The sequence below is a fragment of the Leptodactylus fuscus genome, unplaced genomic scaffold, assembly GCF_031893055.1.
Source record: "Leptodactylus fuscus isolate aLepFus1 unplaced genomic scaffold, aLepFus1.hap2 HAP2_SCAFFOLD_99, whole genome shotgun sequence".
NCBI lineage: Eukaryota > Metazoa > Chordata > Amphibia > Anura > Leptodactylidae > Leptodactylus > Leptodactylus fuscus.
Genome location: NW_027441045.1, coordinates 123,597 through 141,170, shown reverse-complemented (window position 1 = coordinate 141,170; position 17,574 = coordinate 123,597). Strand labels below are relative to the sequence as shown.

The 17,574-nt window shown below is 52.2% G+C and overlaps 20 non-coding genes and 1 pseudogene across 20 annotated transcripts; all 21 read left to right on the top strand.

The window, feature by feature from the left end:
* Positions 1-288: 288 nt before the first annotated feature.
* LOC142189077 (5S ribosomal RNA) lies at positions 289-407 on the top strand. The gene has a single exon (XR_012713273.1). It is a non-coding gene; the product is annotated as a 5S ribosomal RNA (ribosomal RNA).
* Positions 408-1,121: 714 nt separating this feature from the next.
* LOC142189412 (5S ribosomal RNA) lies at positions 1,122-1,240 on the top strand. The gene has a single exon (XR_012713584.1). It is a non-coding gene; the product is annotated as a 5S ribosomal RNA (ribosomal RNA).
* A 714-nt stretch (positions 1,241-1,954) lies between these two features.
* LOC142189209 (5S ribosomal RNA) lies at positions 1,955-2,073 on the top strand. The gene has a single exon (XR_012713396.1). It is a non-coding gene; the product is annotated as a 5S ribosomal RNA (ribosomal RNA).
* Positions 2,074-2,787: 714 nt separating this feature from the next.
* Positions 2,788-2,906, top strand: LOC142189316 (5S ribosomal RNA). The gene has a single exon (XR_012713495.1). It is a non-coding gene; the product is annotated as a 5S ribosomal RNA (ribosomal RNA).
* A 714-nt stretch (positions 2,907-3,620) lies between these two features.
* LOC142189378 (5S ribosomal RNA) lies at positions 3,621-3,739 on the top strand. Its single transcript, XR_012713553.1, has one exon. It is a non-coding gene; the product is annotated as a 5S ribosomal RNA (ribosomal RNA).
* Positions 3,740-4,454: 715 nt separating this feature from the next.
* Positions 4,455-4,573, top strand: LOC142189076 (5S ribosomal RNA). Its single transcript, XR_012713272.1, has one exon. It is a non-coding gene; the product is annotated as a 5S ribosomal RNA (ribosomal RNA).
* A 714-nt stretch (positions 4,574-5,287) lies between these two features.
* On the top strand, positions 5,288-5,406 carry LOC142189411 (5S ribosomal RNA). Its single transcript, XR_012713583.1, has one exon. It is a non-coding gene; the product is annotated as a 5S ribosomal RNA (ribosomal RNA).
* Positions 5,407-6,120: 714 nt separating this feature from the next.
* Positions 6,121-6,239, top strand: LOC142189208 (5S ribosomal RNA). The gene has a single exon (XR_012713395.1). It is a non-coding gene; the product is annotated as a 5S ribosomal RNA (ribosomal RNA).
* Positions 6,240-6,953: 714 nt separating this feature from the next.
* LOC142189315 (5S ribosomal RNA) lies at positions 6,954-7,072 on the top strand. The gene has a single exon (XR_012713494.1). It is a non-coding gene; the product is annotated as a 5S ribosomal RNA (ribosomal RNA).
* Positions 7,073-7,786: 714 nt separating this feature from the next.
* LOC142189377 (5S ribosomal RNA) lies at positions 7,787-7,905 on the top strand. Its single transcript, XR_012713552.1, has one exon. It is a non-coding gene; the product is annotated as a 5S ribosomal RNA (ribosomal RNA).
* Positions 7,906-8,620: 715 nt separating this feature from the next.
* Positions 8,621-8,739, top strand: LOC142189075 (5S ribosomal RNA). The gene has a single exon (XR_012713271.1). It is a non-coding gene; the product is annotated as a 5S ribosomal RNA (ribosomal RNA).
* Positions 8,740-9,453: 714 nt separating this feature from the next.
* On the top strand, positions 9,454-9,572 carry LOC142189207 (5S ribosomal RNA). Its single transcript, XR_012713394.1, has one exon. It is a non-coding gene; the product is annotated as a 5S ribosomal RNA (ribosomal RNA).
* A 714-nt stretch (positions 9,573-10,286) lies between these two features.
* On the top strand, positions 10,287-10,405 carry LOC142189206 (5S ribosomal RNA). Its single transcript, XR_012713393.1, has one exon. It is a non-coding gene; the product is annotated as a 5S ribosomal RNA (ribosomal RNA).
* A 714-nt stretch (positions 10,406-11,119) lies between these two features.
* On the top strand, positions 11,120-11,228 carry LOC142189428 (5S ribosomal RNA; annotated as a pseudogene).
* Positions 11,229-11,943: 715 nt separating this feature from the next.
* Positions 11,944-12,062, top strand: LOC142189074 (5S ribosomal RNA). The gene has a single exon (XR_012713270.1). It is a non-coding gene; the product is annotated as a 5S ribosomal RNA (ribosomal RNA).
* Positions 12,063-12,777: 715 nt separating this feature from the next.
* On the top strand, positions 12,778-12,896 carry LOC142189073 (5S ribosomal RNA). The gene has a single exon (XR_012713269.1). It is a non-coding gene; the product is annotated as a 5S ribosomal RNA (ribosomal RNA).
* A 714-nt stretch (positions 12,897-13,610) lies between these two features.
* Positions 13,611-13,729, top strand: LOC142189222 (5S ribosomal RNA). Its single transcript, XR_012713408.1, has one exon. It is a non-coding gene; the product is annotated as a 5S ribosomal RNA (ribosomal RNA).
* A 714-nt stretch (positions 13,730-14,443) lies between these two features.
* LOC142189072 (5S ribosomal RNA) lies at positions 14,444-14,562 on the top strand. Its single transcript, XR_012713268.1, has one exon. It is a non-coding gene; the product is annotated as a 5S ribosomal RNA (ribosomal RNA).
* A 714-nt stretch (positions 14,563-15,276) lies between these two features.
* Positions 15,277-15,395, top strand: LOC142189205 (5S ribosomal RNA). Its single transcript, XR_012713392.1, has one exon. It is a non-coding gene; the product is annotated as a 5S ribosomal RNA (ribosomal RNA).
* Positions 15,396-16,109: 714 nt separating this feature from the next.
* LOC142189299 (5S ribosomal RNA) lies at positions 16,110-16,228 on the top strand. Its single transcript, XR_012713480.1, has one exon. It is a non-coding gene; the product is annotated as a 5S ribosomal RNA (ribosomal RNA).
* A 715-nt stretch (positions 16,229-16,943) lies between these two features.
* On the top strand, positions 16,944-17,062 carry LOC142189070 (5S ribosomal RNA). The gene has a single exon (XR_012713266.1). It is a non-coding gene; the product is annotated as a 5S ribosomal RNA (ribosomal RNA).
* The last annotated feature ends 512 nt before the right edge of the window (positions 17,063-17,574 follow it).

Sequence of the window (17,574 nt, the reverse complement as noted above, 5' to 3'; positions counted from 1 at the left end):
TCTGGTCCAGCTTGCTCTTTCTTTCACCCCCGGGATGGTTTCTTAGCCCTGCGCAGACCTTGCGCCCAGCCCTTTTGAAAGAGGGCGGCTGCGGCCTGTGACTGGTTGCTGAACAACACCTGTGGGTATAAGGGTCGCCCCCCAGCTCTTGCACTGCTCCTGTTGGAGTATGAAGTTCCCTTAAGAGAAGGCAAAAAGTGAAGAAGAAGGTCTAGCGTGAAGTAGTGCAAAGAGCTGCCAGCAGCCAGGCTGCAAAGTAGAAGAGGAGTAAGTGAGAAGCCTGTCTCTGCCTACGGCCACACCACCCTGAACACGCCCGATCTCGTCTGATCTCGGAAGCTAAGCAGGGTCGGGCCTGGTTAGTACTTGGATGGGAGACCGCCTGGGAATACCAGGTGCTGTAGGCTTTTGCTTTTCCTCACTTCCACCAGCAGGGGTCACTCTCCTCTATGCCATTTTTACATTCACTTTTTACACTGCACACTTGCTTCTTTTACATTCGCTTTCTCTCTTGCACTCTTTAGGCCTTGCAAAATCCTAGTATTCTCAGTCTTACCGCTATCACTCTTAGCAGCCGCAGCGGGCGTGGTGGCCACCAGCGTTGTGGCTTTTTACTTTTAATAATAGCAGGCTTCATTTCCATAGTATCTGGGCCTCCCGCCGGGCTGGAAGCCATAGCTAGTAACCTGCAGACCAATTTACAGGGCAACACAGGCTGAACATCTTTGCAGACAACGTGCCCTAAGAAAAGAGAAGCTGACTGAAAAGCAGCTTCGCTTCCAGGCACGGGCAACCATCTCAACTTCTTCCTTAGCCGACTCCTGGACAATGGGCTCTGGTCCAGCTTGCTCTTTCTTTCACCCCCGGGATGGTTTCTTAGCCCTGCGCAGACCTTGCGCCCAGCCCTTTTGAAAGAGGGCGGCTGCGGCCTGTGACTGGTTGCTGAACAACACCTGTGGGTATAAGGGCCGCCCCCAGCTCTTGCACTGCTCCTGTTGGAGTATGAAGTTCCCTTAAGAGAAGGCAAAAAGTGAAGAAAAAGGTCTAGCGTGAAGTAGTGCAAAGGGCTGCCAGCAGCCAGGCTGCAAAGTAGAAGAGGAGTAAGTGAGAAGCCTGTCTCTGCCTACGGCCACACCACCCTGAACACGACCTTTCTCGTCTGATCTCGGAAGCTAAGCAGGGTCGGGCCTGGTTAGTACTTGGATGGGAGACCGCCTGGGAATACCAGGTGCTGTAGGCTTTTGCTTTTCCTCACTTCCACCAGCAGGGGTCACTCTCCTCTATGCCATTTTTACATTCACTTTTTACACTGCACACTTGCTTCTTTTACATTCGCTTTCTCTCTTGCACTCTTTAGGCCTTGCAAAATCCTAGTATTCTCAGTCTTACCGCTATCACTCTTAGCAGCCGCAGCGGGCGTGGTGGCCACCAGCGTTGTGGCTTTTTACTTTTAATAATAGCAGGCTTCATTTCCATAGTATCTGGGCCTCCCGCCGGGCTGGAAGCCATAGCTAGTAACCTGCAGACCAATTTACAGGGCAACACAGGCTGAACATCTTTGCAGACAACGCGCCCTAAGAAAAGAGAAGCTGACTGAAAAGCAGCTTCGCTTCCAGGCACGGGCAACCATCTCAACTTCTTCCTTAGCCGACTCCTGGACAATGGGCTCTGGTCCAGCTTGCTCTTTCTTTCACCCCCGGGATGGTTTCTTAGCCCTGCGCAGACCTTGCGCCCAGCCCTTTTGAAAGAGGGCGGCTGCGGCCTGTGACTGGTTGCTGAACAACACCTGTGGGTATAAGGGCCGCCCCCAGCTCTTGCACTGCTCCTGTTGGAGTATGAAGTTCCCTTAAGAGAAGGCAAAAAGTGAAGAAAAAGGTCTAGCGTGAAGTAGTGCAGAGAGCTGCCAGCAGCCAGGCTGCAAAGTAGAAGAGGAGTAAGTGAGAAGACTGTCTCTGCCTACAGCCACACCACCCTGAACACGCCCGATCTCGTCTGATCTCGGAAGCTAAGCAGGGTCGGGCCTGGTTAGTACTTGGATGGGAGACCGCCTGGGAATACCAGGTGCTGTAGGCTTTTGCTTTTCCTCACTTCCACCAGCAGGGGTCACTCTCCTCTATGCCATTTTTACATTCACTTTTTACACTGCACACTTGCTTCTTTTACATTCGCTTTCTCTCTTGCACTCTTTAGGCCTTGCAAAATCCTAGTATTCTCAGTCTTACCGCTATCACTCTTAGCAGCCGCAGCGGGCGTGGTGGCCACCAGCGTTGTGGCTTTTTACTTTTAATAATAGCAGGCTTCATTTCCATAGTATCTGGGCCTCCCGCCGGGCTGGAAGCCATAGCTAGTAACCTGCAGACCAATTTACAGGGCAACACAGGCTGAACATCTTTGCAGACAACGTGCCCTAAGAAAAGAGAAGCTGACTGAAAAGCAGCTTCGCTTCCAGGCACGGGCAACCATCTCAACTTCTTCCTTAGCCGACTCCTGGACAATGGGCTCTGGTCCAGCTTGCTCTTTCTTTCACCCCCGGGATGGTTTCTTAGCCCTGCGCAGACCTTGCGCCCAGCCCTTTTGAAAGAGGGCGGCTGCGGCCTGTGACTGGTTGCTGAACAACACCTGTGGGTATAAGGGCCGCCCCCAGCTCTTGCACTGCTCCTGTTGGAGTATGAAGTTCCCTTAAGAGAAGGCAAAAAGTGAAGAAAAAGGTCTAGCGTGAAGTAGTGCAAAGGGCTGCCAGCAGCCAGGCTGCAAAGTAGAAGAGGAGTAAGTGAGAAGCCTGTCTCTGCCTACGGCCACACCACCCTGAACACGCCCGATCTCGTCTGATCTCGGAAGCTAAGCAGGGTTGTGCCTGGTTAGTACTTGGATGGGAGACCGCCTGGGAATACCAGGTGCTGTAGGCTTTTGCTTTTCCTCACTTCCACCAGCAGGGGTCACTCTCCTCTATGCCATTTTTACATTCACTTTTTACACTGCACACTTGCTTCTTTTACATTCGCTTTCTCTCTTGCACTCTTTAGGCCTTGCAAAATCCTAGTATTCTCAGTCTTACCGCTATCACTCTTAGCAGCCGCAGCGGGCATGGTGGCCACCAGCGTTGTGGCTTTTTACTTTTAATAATAGCAGGCTTCATTTCCATAGTATCTGGGCCTCCCGCCGGGCTGGAAGCCATAGCTAGTAACCTGCAGACCAATTTACAGGGCAACACAGGCTGAACATCTTTGCAGACAACGTGCCCTAAGAAAAGAGAAGCTGACTGAAAAGCAGCTTCGCTTCCAGGCACGGGCAACCATCTCAACTTCTTCCTTAGCCGACTCCTGGACAATGGGCTCTGGTCCAGCTTGCTCTTTCTTTCACCCCCGGGATGGTTTCTTAGCCCTGCGCAGACCTTGCGCCCAGCCCTTTTGAAAGAGGGCGGCTGCGGCCTGTGACTGGTTGCTGAACAACACCTGTGGGTATAAGGGCCGCCCCCAGCTCTTGCACTGCTCCTGTTGGAGTATGAAGTTCCCTTAAGAGAAGGCAAAAAGTGAAGAAAAAGGTCTAGCGTGAAGTAGTGCAAAGAGCTGCCAGCAGCCAGGCTGCAAAGTAGAAGAGGAGTAAGTGAGAAATTTGTCTCCGCCTATGGCCACACCACCCTGAACACGCCCGATCTCGTCTGATCTCGGAAGCTAAGCAGGGTCGGGCCTGGTTAGTACTTGGAAGGGAGACTGCCTGGGAATACCAGGTGCTGTAGGCTTTTGCTTTTCCTCACTTCCACCAGCAGGGGTCACTCTCCTCTATGCCATTTTTACATTCACTTTTTACACTGCACACTTGCTTCTTTTACATTCGCTTTCTCTCTTGCACTCTTTAGGCCTTGCAAAATCCTAGTATTCTCAGTCTTACCGCTATCACTCTTAGCAGCCGCAGCGGGCGTGGTGGCCACCAGCGTTGTGGCTTTTTACTTTTAATAATAGCAGGCTTCATTTCCATAGTATCTGGGCCTCCCGCCGGGCTGGAAGCCATAGCTAGTAACCTGCAGACCAATTTACAGGGCAACACAGGCTGAACATCTTTGCAGACAACGCGCCCTAAGAAAAGAGAAGCTGACTGAAAAGCAGCTTCGCTTCCAGGCACGGGCAACCATCTCAACTTCTTCCTTAGCCGACTACTGGACAATGGGCTCTGGTCCAGCTTGCTCTTTCTTTCACCCCCGGGATGGTTTCTTAGCCCTGCGCAGACCTTGCGCCCAGCCCTTTTGAAAGAGGGCGGCTGCGGCCTGTGACTGGTTGCTGAACAACACCTGTGGGTATAAGGGTCGCCCCCCAGCTCTTGCACTGCTCCTGTTGGAGTATGAAGTTCCCTTAAGAGAAGGCAAAAAGTGAAGAAGAAGGTCTAGCGTGAAGTAGTGCAAAGAGCTGCCAGCAGCCAGGCTGCAAAGTAGAAGAGGAGTAAGTGAGAAGCCTGTCTCTGCCTACGGCCACACCACCCTGAACACGCCCGATCTCGTCTGATCTCGGAAGCTAAGCAGGGTCGGGCCTGGTTAGTACTTGGATGGGAGACCGCCTGGGAATACCAGGTGCTGTAGGCTTTTGCTTTTCCTCACTTCCACCAGCAGGGGTCACTCTCCTCTATGCCATTTTTACATTCACTTTTTACACTGCACACTTGCTTCTTTTACATTCGCTTTCTCTCTTGCACTCTTTAGGCCTTGCAAAATCCTAGTATTCTCAGTCTTACCGCTATCACTCTTAGCAGCCGCAGCGGGCGTGGTGGCCACCAGCGTTGTGGCTTTTTACTTTTAATAATAGCAGGCTTCATTTCCATAGTATCTGGGCCTCCCGCCGGGCTGGAAGCCATAGCTAGTAACCTGCAGACCAATTTACAGGGCAACACAGGCTGAACATCTTTGCAGACAACGTGCCCTAAGAAAAGAGAAGCTGACTGAAAAGCAGCTTCGCTTCCAGGCACGGGCAACCATCTCAACTTCTTCCTTAGCCGACTCCTGGACAATGGGCTCTGGTCCAGCTTGCTCTTTCTTTCACCCCCGGGATGGTTTCTTAGCCCTGCGCAGACCTTGCGCCCAGCCCTTTTGAAAGAGGGCGGCTGCGGCCTGTGACTGGTTGCTGAACAACACCTGTGGGTATAAGGGCCGCCCCCAGCTCTTGCACTGCTCCTGTTGGAGTATGAAGTTCCCTTAAGAGAAGGCAAAAAGTGAAGAAAAAGGTCTAGCGTGAAGTAGTGCAAAGGGCTGCCAGCAGCCAGGCTGCAAAGTAGAAGAGGAGTAAGTGAGAAGCCTGTCTCTGCCTACGGCCACACCACCCTGAACACGACCTTTCTCGTCTGATCTCGGAAGCTAAGCAGGGTCGGGCCTGGTTAGTACTTGGATGGGAGACCGCCTGGGAATACCAGGTGCTGTAGGCTTTTGCTTTTCCTCACTTCCACCAGCAGGGGTCACTCTCCTCTATGCCATTTTTACATTCACTTTTTACACTGCACACTTGCTTCTTTTACATTCGCTTTCTCTCTTGCACTCTTTAGGCCTTGCAAAATCCTAGTATTCTCAGTCTTACCGCTATCACTCTTAGCAGCCGCAGCGGGCGTGGTGGCCACCAGCGTTGTGGCTTTTTACTTTTAATAATAGCAGGCTTCATTTCCATAGTATCTGGGCCTCCCGCCGGGCTGGAAGCCATAGCTAGTAACCTGCAGACCAATTTACAGGGCAACACAGGCTGAACATCTTTGCAGACAACGCGCCCTAAGAAAAGAGAAGCTGACTGAAAAGCAGCTTCGCTTCCAGGCACGGGCAACCATCTCAACTTCTTCCTTAGCCGACTCCTGGACAATGGGCTCTGGTCCAGCTTGCTCTTTCTTTCACCCCCGGGATGGTTTCTTAGCCCTGCGCAGACCTTGCGCCCAGCCCTTTTGAAAGAGGGCGGCTGCGGCCTGTGACTGGTTGCTGAACAACACCTGTGGGTATAAGGGCCGCCCCCAGCTCTTGCACTGCTCCTGTTGGAGTATGAAGTTCCCTTAAGAGAAGGCAAAAAGTGAAGAAAAAGGTCTAGCGTGAAGTAGTGCAGAGAGCTGCCAGCAGCCAGGCTGCAAAGTAGAAGAGGAGTAAGTGAGAAGACTGTCTCTGCCTACAGCCACACCACCCTGAACACGCCCGATCTCGTCTGATCTCGGAAGCTAAGCAGGGTCGGGCCTGGTTAGTACTTGGATGGGAGACCGCCTGGGAATACCAGGTGCTGTAGGCTTTTGCTTTTCCTCACTTCCACCAGCAGGGGTCACTCTCCTCTATGCCATTTTTACATTCACTTTTTACACTGCACACTTGCTTCTTTTACATTCGCTTTCTCTCTTGCACTCTTTAGGCCTTGCAAAATCCTAGTATTCTCAGTCTTACCGCTATCACTCTTAGCAGCCGCAGCGGGCGTGGTGGCCACCAGCGTTGTGGCTTTTTACTTTTAATAATAGCAGGCTTCATTTCCATAGTATCTGGGCCTCCCGCCGGGCTGGAAGCCATAGCTAGTAACCTGCAGACCAATTTACAGGGCAACACAGGCTGAACATCTTTGCAGACAACGTGCCCTAAGAAAAGAGAAGCTGACTGAAAAGCAGCTTCGCTTCCAGGCACGGGCAACCATCTCAACTTCTTCCTTAGCCGACTCCTGGACAATGGGCTCTGGTCCAGCTTGCTCTTTCTTTCACCCCCGGGATGGTTTCTTAGCCCTGCGCAGACCTTGCGCCCAGCCCTTTTGAAAGAGGGCGGCTGCGGCCTGTGACTGGTTGCTGAACAACACCTGTGGGTATAAGGGCCGCCCCCAGCTCTTGCACTGCTCCTGTTGGAGTATGAAGTTCCCTTAAGAGAAGGCAAAAAGTGAAGAAAAAGGTCTAGCGTGAAGTAGTGCAAAGGGCTGCCAGCAGCCAGGCTGCAAAGTAGAAGAGGAGTAAGTGAGAAGCCTGTCTCTGCCTACGGCCACACCACCCTGAACACGCCCGATCTCGTCTGATCTCGGAAGCTAAGCAGGGTTGTGCCTGGTTAGTACTTGGATGGGAGACCGCCTGGGAATACCAGGTGCTGTAGGCTTTTGCTTTTCCTCACTTCCACCAGCAGGGGTCACTCTCCTCTATGCCATTTTTACATTCACTTTTTACACTGCACACTTGCTTCTTTTACATTCGCTTTCTCTCTTGCACTCTTTAGGCCTTGCAAAATCCTAGTATTCTCAGTCTTACCGCTATCACTCTTAGCAGCCGCAGCGGGCATGGTGGCCACCAGCGTTGTGGCTTTTTACTTTTAATAATAGCAGGCTTCATTTCCATAGTATCTGGGCCTCCCGCCGGGCTGGAAGCCATAGCTAGTAACCTGCAGACCAATTTACAGGGCAACACAGGCTGAACATCTTTGCAGACAACGTGCCCTAAGAAAAGAGAAGCTGACTGAAAAGCAGCTTCGCTTCCAGGCACGGGCAACCATCTCAACTTCTTCCTTAGCCGACTCCTGGACAATGGGCTCTGGTCCAGCTTGCTCTTTCTTTCACCCCCGGGATGGTTTCTTAGCCCTGCGCAGACCTTGCGCCCAGCCCTTTTGAAAGAGGGCGGCTGCGGCCTGTGACTGGTTGCTGAACAACACCTGTGGGTATAAGGGCCGCCCCCAGCTCTTGCACTGCTCCTGTTGGAGTATGAAGTTCCCTTAAGAGAAGGCAAAAAGTGAAGAAAAAGGTCTAGCGTGAAGTAGTGCAAAGAGCTGCCAGCAGCCAGGCTGCAAAGTAGAAGAGGAGTAAGTGAGAAATTTGTCTCCGCCTATGGCCACACCACCCTGAACACGCCCGATCTCGTCTGATCTCGGAAGCTAAGCAGGGTCGGGCCTGGTTAGTACTTGGAAGGGAGACTGCCTGGGAATACCAGGTGCTGTAGGCTTTTGCTTTTCCTCACTTCCACCAGCAGGGGTCACTCTCCTCTATGCCATTTTTACATTCACTTTTTACACTGCACACTTGCTTCTTTTACATTCGCTTTCTCTCTTGCACTCTTTAGGCCTTGCAAAATCCTAGTATTCTCAGTCTTACCGCTATCACTCTTAGCAGCCGCAGCGGGCGTGGTGGCCACCAGCGTTGTGGCTTTTTACTTTTAATAATAGCAGGCTTCATTTCCATAGTATCTGGGCCTCCCGCCGGGCTGGAAGCCATAGCTAGTAACCTGCAGACCAATTTACAGGGCAACACAGGCTGAACATCTTTGCAGACAACGCGCCCTAAGAAAAGAGAAGCTGACTGAAAAGCAGCTTCGCTTCCAGGCACGGGCAACCATCTCAACTTCTTCCTTAGCCGACTACTGGACAATGGGCTCTGGTCCAGCTTGCTCTTTCTTTCACCCCCGGGATGGTTTCTTAGCCCTGCGCAGACCTTGCGCCCAGCCCTTTTGAAAGAGGGCGGCTGCGGCCTGTGACTGGTTGCTGAACAACACCTGTGGGTATAAGGGTCGCCCCCCAGCTCTTGCACTGCTCCTGTTGGAGTATGAAGTTCCCTTAAGAGAAGGCAAAAAGTGAAGAAGAAGGTCTAGCGTGAAGTAGTGCAAAGAGCTGCCAGCAGCCAGGCTGCAAAGTAGAAGAGGAGTAAGTGAGAAGCCTGTCTCTGCCTACGGCCACACCACCCTGAACACGCCCGATCTCGTCTGATCTCGGAAGCTAAGCAGGGTCGGGCCTGGTTAGTACTTGGATGGGAGACCGCCTGGGAATACCAGGTGCTGTAGGCTTTTGCTTTTCCTCACTTCCACCAGCAGGGGTCACTCTCCTCTATGCCATTTTTACATTCACTTTTTACACTGCACACTTGCTTCTTTTACATTCGCTTTCTCTCTTGCACTCTTTAGGCCTTGCAAAATCCTAGTATTCTCAGTCTTACCGCTATCACTCTTAGCAGCCGCAGCGGGCGTGGTGGCCACCAGCGTTGTGGCTTTTTACTTTTAATAATAGCAGGCTTCATTTCCATAGTATCTGGGCCTCCCGCCGGGCTGGAAGCCATAGCTAGTAACCTGCAGACCAATTTACAGGGCAACACAGGCTGAACATCTTTGCAGACAACGTGCCCTAAGAAAAGAGAAGCTGACTGAAAAGCAGCTTCGCTTCCAGGCACGGGCAACCATCTCAACTTCTTCCTTAGCCGACTCCTGGACAATGGGCTCTGGTCCAGCTTGCTCTTTCTTTCACCCCCGGGATGGTTTCTTAGCCCTGCGCAGACCTTGCGCCCAGCCCTTTTGAAAGAGGGCGGCTGCGGCCTGTGACTGGTTGCTGAACAACACCTGTGGGTATAAGGGCCGCCCCCAGCTCTTGCACTGCTCCTGTTGGAGTATGAAGTTCCCTTAAGAGAAGGCAAAAAGTGAAGAAAAAGGTCTAGCGTGAAGTAGTGCAGAGAGCTGCCAGCAGCCAGGCTGCAAAGTAGAAGAGGAGTAAGTGAGAAGACTGTCTCTGCCTACAGCCACACCACCCTGAACACGCCCGATCTCGTCTGATCTCGGAAGCTAAGCAGGGTCGGGCCTGGTTAGTACTTGGATGGGAGACCGCCTGGGAATACCAGGTGCTGTAGGCTTTTGCTTTTCCTCACTTCCACCAGCAGGGGTCACTCTCCTCTATGCCATTTTTACATTCACTTTTTACACTGCACACTTGCTTCTTTTACATTCGCTTTCTCTCTTGCACTCTTTAGGCCTTGCAAAATCCTAGTATTCTCAGTCTTACCGCTATCACTCTTAGCAGCCGCAGCGGGCGTGGTGGCCACCAGCGTTGTGGCTTTTTACTTTTAATAATAGCAGGCTTCATTTCCATAGTATCTGGGCCTCCCGCCGGGCTGGAAGCCATAGCTAGTAACCTGCAGACCAATTTACAGGGCAACACAGGCTGAACATCTTTGCAGACAACGCGCCCTAAGAAAAGAGAAGCTGACTGAAAAGCAGCTTCGCTTCCAGGCACGGGCAACCATCTCAACTTCTTCCTTAGCCGACTCCTGGACAATGGGCTCTGGTCCAGCTTGCTCTTTCTTTCACCCCCGGGATGGTTTCTTAGCCTTGCGCAGACCTTGCGCCCAGCCCTTTTGAAAGAGGGCGGCTGCGGCCTGTGACTGGTTGCTGAACAACACCTGTGGGTATAAGGGCCGCCCCCAGCTCTTGCACTGCTCCTGTTGGAGTATGAAGTTCCCTTAAGAGAAGGCAAAAAGTGAAGAAAAAGGTCTAGCGTGAAGTAGTGCAGAGAGCTGCCAGCAGCCAGGCTGCAAAGTAGAAGAGGAGTAAGTGAGAAGACTGTCTCTGCCTACAGCCACACCACCCTGAACACGCCCGATCTCGTCTGATCTCGGAAGCTAAGCAGGGTCGGGCCTGGTTAGTACTTGGATGGGAGACCGCCTGGGAATACCAGGTGCTGTAGGCTTTTGCTTTTCCTCACTTCCACCAGCAGGGGTCACTCTCCTCTATGCCATTTTTACATTCACTTTTTACACTGCACACTGGCTTCTTTTACATTCGCTTTCTCTCTTGCACTCTTTAGGCCTTGCAAAATCCTAGTATTCTCAGTCTTACCGCTATCACTCTTAGCAGCCGCAGCGGGCGTGGTGGCCACCAGCGTTGTGGCTTTTTACTTTTAATAATAGCAGGCTTCATTTCCATAGTATCTGGGCCTCCCGCCGGGCTGGAAGCCATAGCTAGTAACCTGCAGACCAATTTACAGGGCAACACAGGCTGAACATCTTTGCAGACAACGTGCCCTAAGAAAAGAGAAGCTGACTGAAAAGCAGCTTCGCTTCCAGGCACGGGCAACCATCTCAACTTCTTCCTTAGCCGACTCCTGGACAATGGGCTCTGGTCCAGCTTGCTCTTTCTTTCACCCCCGGGATGGTTTCTTAGCCCTGCGCAGACCTTGCGCCCAGCCCTTTTGAAAGAGGGCGGCTGCGGCCTGTGACTGGTTGCTGAACAACACCTGTGGGTATAAGGGCCGCCCCCAGCTCTTGCACTGCTCCTGTTGGAGTATGAAGTTCCCTTAAGAGAAGGCAAAAAGTGAAGAAAAAGGTCTAGCGTGAAGTAGTGCAAAGGGCTGCCAGCAGCCAGGCTGCAAAGTAGAAGAGGAGTAAGTGAGAAGCCTGTCTCTGCCTACGGCCACACCACCCTGAACACGCCTGATCTCGGAAGCTAAGCAGGGTCGGGCCTGGTTAGTACTTGGATGGGAGACCGCCTGGGAATACCAGGTGCTGTAGGCTTTTGCTTTTCCTCACTTCCACCAGCAGGGGTCACTCTCCTCTATGCCATTTTTACATTCACTTTTTACACTGCACACTTGCTTCTTTTACATTCGCTTTCTCTCTTGCACTCTTTAGGCCTTGCAAAATCCTAGTATTCTCAGTCTTACCGCTATCACTCTTAGCAGCCGCAGCGGGCGTGGTGGCCACCAGCGTTGTGGCTTTTTACTTTTAATAATAGCAGGCTTCATTTCCATAGTGTCTGGGCCTCCCGCCGGGCTGGAAGCCATAGCTAGTAACCTGCAGACCAATTTACAGGGCAACACAGGCTGAACATCTTTGCAGACAACGCGCCCTAAGAAAAGAGAAGCTGACTGAAAAGCAGCTTCGCTTCCAGGCACGGGCAACCATCTCAACTTCTTCCTTAGCCGACTACTGGACAATGGGCTCTGGTCCAGCTTGCTCTTTCTTTCACCCCCGGGATGGTTTCTTAGCCCTGCGCAGACCTTGCGCCCAGCCCTTTTGAAAGAGGGCGGCTGCGGCCTGTGACTGGTTGCTGAACAACACCTGTGGGTATAAGGGCCGCCCCCCAGCTCTTGCACTGCTCCTGTTGGAGTATGAAGTTCCCTTAAGAGAAGGCAAAAAGTGAAGAAGAAGGTCTAGCGTGAAGTAGTGCAAAGAGCTGCCAGCAGCCAGGCTGCAAAGTAGAAGAGGAGTAAGTGAGAAGCCTGTCTCTGCCTACGGCCACACCACCCTGAACACGCCCGATCTCGTCTGATCTCGGAAGCTAAGCAGGGTCGGGCCTGGTTAGTACTTGGATGGGAGACCGCCTGGGAATACCAGGTGCTGTAGGCTTTTGCTTTTCCTCACTTCCACCAGCAGGGGTCACTCTCCTCTATGCCATTTTTACATTCACTTTTTACACTGCACACTTGCTTCTTTTACATTCGCTTTCTCTCTTGCACTCTTTAGGCCTTGCAAAATCCTAGTATTCTCAGTCTTACCGCTATCACTCTTAGCAGCCGCAGCGGGCGTGGTGGCCACCAGCGTTGTGGCTTTTTACTTTTAATAATAGCAGGCTTTATTTCCATAGTATCTGGGCCTCCCGCCGGGCTGGAAGCCATAGCTAGTAACCTGCAGACCAATTTACAGGGCAACACAGGCTGAACATCTTTGCAGACAACGTGCCCTAAGAAAAGAGAAGCTGACTGAAAAGCAGCTTCGCTTCCAGGCACGGGCAACCATCTCAACTTCTTCCTTAGCCGACTCCTGGACAATGGGCTCTGGTCCAGCTTGCTCTTTCTTTCACCCCCGGGATGGTTTCTTAGCCCTGCGCAGACCTTGCGCCCAGCCCTTTTGAAAGAGGGCGGCTGCGGCCTGTGACTGGTTGCTGAACAACACCTGTGGGTATAAGGGCCGCCCCCCAGCTCTTGCACTGCTCCTGTTGGAGTATGAAGTTCCCTTAAGAGAAGGCAAAAAGTGAAGAAAAAGGTCTAGCGTGAAGTAGTGCAAAGAGCTGCCAGCATCCAGGCTGCAAAGTAGAAGAGGAGTAAGTGAGAAGTTTGTCTCTGCCTACGGCCACACCACCCTGAACACGCCCGATCTCGTCTGATCTCGGAAGCTAAGCAGGGTCGGGCCTGGTTAGTACTTGGATGGGAGACCGCCTGGGAATACCAGGTGCTGTAGGCTTTTGCTTTTCCTCACTTCCACCAGCAGGGGTCACTCTCCTCTATGCCATTTTTACATTCACTTTTTACACTGCACACTGGCTTCTTTTACATTCGCTTTCTCTCTTGCACTCTTTAGGCCTTGCAAAATCCTAGTATTCTCAGTCTTACCGCTATCACTCTTAGCAGCCGCAGCGGGCGTGGTGGCCACCAGCGTTGTGGCTTTTTACTTTTAATAATAGCAGGCTTCATTTCCATAGTATCTGGGCCTCCCGCCGGGCTGGAAGCCATAGCTAGTAACCTGCAGACCAATTTACAGGGCAACACAGGCTGAACATCTTTGCAGACAACGTGCCCTAAGAAAAGAGAAGCTGACTGAAAAGCAGCTTCGCTTCCAGGCACGGGCAACCATCTCAACTTCTTCCTTAGCCGACTCCTGGACAATGGGCTCTGGTCCAGCTTGCTCTTTCTTTCACCCCCGGGATGGTTTCTTAGCCCTGCGCAGACCTTGCGCCCAGCCCTTTTGAAAGAGGGCGGCTGCGGCCTGTGACTGGTTGCTGAACAACACCTGTGGGTATAAGGGCCGCCCCCAGCTCTTGCACTGCTCCTGTTGGAGTATGAAGTTCCCTTAAGAGAAGGCAAAAAGTGAAGAAAAAGGTCTAGCGTGAAGTAGTGCAAAGAGCTGCCAGCAGCCAGGCTGCAAAGTAGAAGAGGAGTAAGTGAGAAATTTGTCTCCGCCTACGGCCACACCACCCTGAACACGCCCGATCTCGTCTGATCTCGGAAGCTAAACAGGGTCGGGCCTGGTTAGTACTTGGATGGGAGACCGCCTGGGAATACCAGGTGCTGTAGGCTTTTGCTTTTCCTCACTTCCACCAGCAGGGGTCACTCTCCTCTATGCCATTTTTACATTCACTTTTTACACTGCACACTTGCTTCTTTTACATTCGCTTTCTCTCTTGCACTCTTTAGGCCTTGCAAAATCCTAGTATTCTCAGTCTTACCGCTATCACTCTTAGCAGCCGCAGCGGGCGTGGTGGCCACCAGCGTTGTGGCTTTTTACTTTTAATAATAGCAGGCTTCATTTCCATAGTATCTGGGCCTCCCGCCGGGCTGGAAGCCATAGCTAGTAACCTGCAGACCAATTTACAGGGCAACACAGGCTGAACATCTTTGCAGACAACGTGCCCTAAGAAAAGAGAAGCTGACTGAAAAGCAGCTTCGCTTCCAGGCACGGGCAACCATCTCAACTTCTTCCTTAGCCGACTCCTGGACAATGGGCTCTGGTCCAGCTTGCTCTTTCTTTCACCCCCGGGATGGTTTCTTAGCCCTGCGCAGACCTTGCGCCCAGCCCTTTTGAAAGAGGGCGGCTGCGGCCTGTGACTGGTTGCTGAACAACACCTGTGGGTATAAGGGCCGCCCCCAGCTCTTGCACTGCTCCTGTTGGAGTATGAAGTTCCCTTAAGAGAAGGCAAAAAGTGAAGAAAAAGGTCTAGCGTGAAGTAGTGCAAAGAGCTGCCAGCAGCCAGGCTGCAAAGTAGAAGAGGAGTAAGTGAGAAGCCTGTCTCTGCCTACGGCCACACCACCCTGAACACGCCCGATCTCGTCTGATCTCGGAAGCTAAGCAGGGTCGGGCCTGGTTAGTACTTGGATGGGAGACCGCCTGGGAATACCAGGTGCTGTAGGCTTTTGCTTTTCCTCACTTCCACCAGCAGGGGTCACTCTCCTCTATGCCATTTTTACATTCACTTTTTACACTGCACACTTGCTTCTTTTACATTCGCTTTCTCTCTTGCACTCTTTAGGCCTTGCAAAATCCTAGTATTCTCAGTCTTACCGCTATCACTCTTAGCAGCCGCAGCGGGCGTGGTGGCCACCAGCGTTGTGGCTTTTTACTTTTAATAATAGCAGGCTTCATTTCCATAGTATCTGGGCCTCCCGCCGGGCTGGAAGCCATAGCTAGTAACCTGCAGACCAATTTACAGGGCAACACAGGCTGAACATCTTTGCAGACAACGCGCCCTAAGAAAAGAGAAGCTGACTGAAAAGCAGCTTCGCTTCCAGGCACGGGCAACCATCTCAACTTCTTCCTTAGCCGACTCCTGGACAATGGGCTCTGGTCCAGCTTGCTCTTTCTTTCACCCCCGGGATGGTTTCTTAGCCCTGCGCAGACCTTGCGCCCAGCCCTTTTGAAAGAGGGCGGCTGCGGCCTGTGACTGGTTGCTGAACAACACCTGTGGGTATAAGGGCCGCCCCCAGCTCTTGCACTGCTCCTGTTGGAGTATGAAGTTCCCTTAAGAGAAGGCAAAAAGTGAAGAAAAAGGTCTAGCGTGAAGTAGTGCAAAGGGCTGCCAGCAGCCAGGCTGCAAAGTAGAAGAGGAGTAAGTGAGAAGCCTGTCTCTGCCTACAGCCACACCACCCTGAACACGCCCGATCTCGTCTGATCTCGGAAGCTAAGCAGGGTCGGGCCTGGTTAGTACTTGGATGGGAGACCGCCTGGGAATACCAGGTGCTGTAGGCTTTTGCTTTTCCTCACTTCCACCAGCAGGGGTCACTCTCCTCTATGCCATTTTTACATTCACTTTTTACACTGCACACTTGCTTCTTTTACATTCGCTTTCTCTCTTGCACTCTTTAGGCCTTGCAAAATCCTAGTATTCTCAGTCTTACCGCTATCACTCTTAGCAGCCGCAGCGGGCGTGGTGGCCACCAGCGTTGTGGCTTTTTACTTTTAATAATAGCAGGCTTCATTTCCATAGTATCTGGGCCTCCCGCCGGGCTGGAAGCCATAGCTAGTAACCTGCAGACCAATTTACAGGGCAACACAGGCTGAACATCTTTGCAGACAACGCGCCCTAAGAAAAGAGAAGCTGACTGAAAAGCAGCTTCGCTTCCAGGCACGGGCAACCATCTCAACTTCTTCCTTAGCCGACTCCTGGACAATGGGCTCTGGTCCAGCTTGCTCTTTCTTTCACCCCCGGGATGGTTTCTTAGCCCTGCGCAGACCTTGCGCCCAGCCCTTTTGAAAGAGGGCGGCTGCGGCCTGTGACTGGTTGCTGAACAACACCTGTGGGTATAAGGGCCGCCCCCAGCTCTTGCACTGCTCCTGTTGGAGTATGAAGTTCCCTTAAGAGAAGGCAAAAAGTGAAGAAAAAGGTCTAGCGTGAAGTAGTGCAGAGAGCTGCCAGCAGCCAGGCTGCAAAGTAGAAGAGGAGTAAGTGAGAAGACTGTCTCTGCCTACAGCCACACCACCCTGAACACGCCCGATCTCGTCTGATCTCGGAAGCTAAGCAGGGTCGGGCCTGGTTAGTACTTGGATGGGAGACCGCCTGGGAATACCAGGTGCAGTAGGCTTTTGCTTTTCCTCACTTCCACCAGCAGGGGTCACTCTCCTCTATGCCATTTTTACATTCACTTTTTACACTGCACACTTGCTTCTTTTACATTCGCTTTCTCTCTTGCACTCTTTAGGCCTTGCAAAATCCTAGTATTCTCAGTCTTACCGCTATCACTCTTAGCAGCCGCAGCGGGCGTGGTGGCCACCAGCGTTGTGGCTTTTTACTTTTAATAATAGCAGGCTTCATTTCCATAGTATCTGGGCCTCCCGCCGGGCTGGAAGCCATAGCTAGTAACCTGCAGACCAATTTACAGGGCAACACAGGCTGAACATCTTTGCAGACAACGCGCCCTAAGAAAAGAGAAGCTGACTGAAAAGCAGCTTCGCTTCCAGGCACGGGCAACCATCTCAACTTCTTCCTTAGCCGACTACTGGACAATGGGCTCTGGTCCAGCTTGCTCTTTCTTTCACCCCCGGGATGGTTTCTTAGCCCTGCGCAGACCTTGCGCCCAGCCCTTTTGAAAGAGGGCGGCTGCGGCCTGTGACTGGTTGCTGAACAACACCTGTGGGTATAAGGGCCGCCCCCCAGCTCTTGCACTGCTCCTGTTGGAGTATGAAGTTCCCTTAAGAGAAGGCAAAAAGTGAAGAAGAAGGTCTAGCGTGAAGTAGTGCAAAGAGCTGCCAGCAGCCAGGCTGCAAAGTAGAAGAGGAGTAAGTGAGAAGCCTGTCTCTGCCTACGGCCACACCACCCTGAACACGCCCGATCTCGTCTGATCTCGGAAGCTAAGCAGGGTCGGGCCTGGTTAGTACTTGGATGGGAGACCGCCTGGGAATACCAGGTGCTGTAGGCTTTTGCTTTTCCTCACTTCCACCAGCAGGGGTCACTCTCCTCTATGCCATTTTTACATTCACTTTTTACACTGCACACTTGCTTCTTTTACATTCGCTTTCTCTCTTGCACTCTTTAGGCCTTGCAAAATCCTAGTATTCTCAGTCTTACCGCTATCACTCTTAGCAGCCGCAGCGGGCGTGGTGGCCACCAGCGTTGTGGCTTTTTACTTTTAATAATAGCAGGCTTCATTTCCATAGTATCTGGGCCTCCCGCCGGGCTGGAAGCCATAGCTAGTAACCTGCAGACCAATTTACAGGGCAACACAGGCTGAACATCTTTGCAGACAACGTGCCCTAAGAAAAGAGAAGCTGACTGAAAAGCAGCTTCGCTTCCAGGCACGGGCAACCATCTCAACTTCTTCCTTAGCCGACTCCTGGACAATGGGCTCTGGTCCAGCTTGCTCTTTCTTTCACCCCCGGGATGGTTTCTTAGCCCTGCGCAGACCTTGCGCCCAGCCCTTTTGAAAGAGGG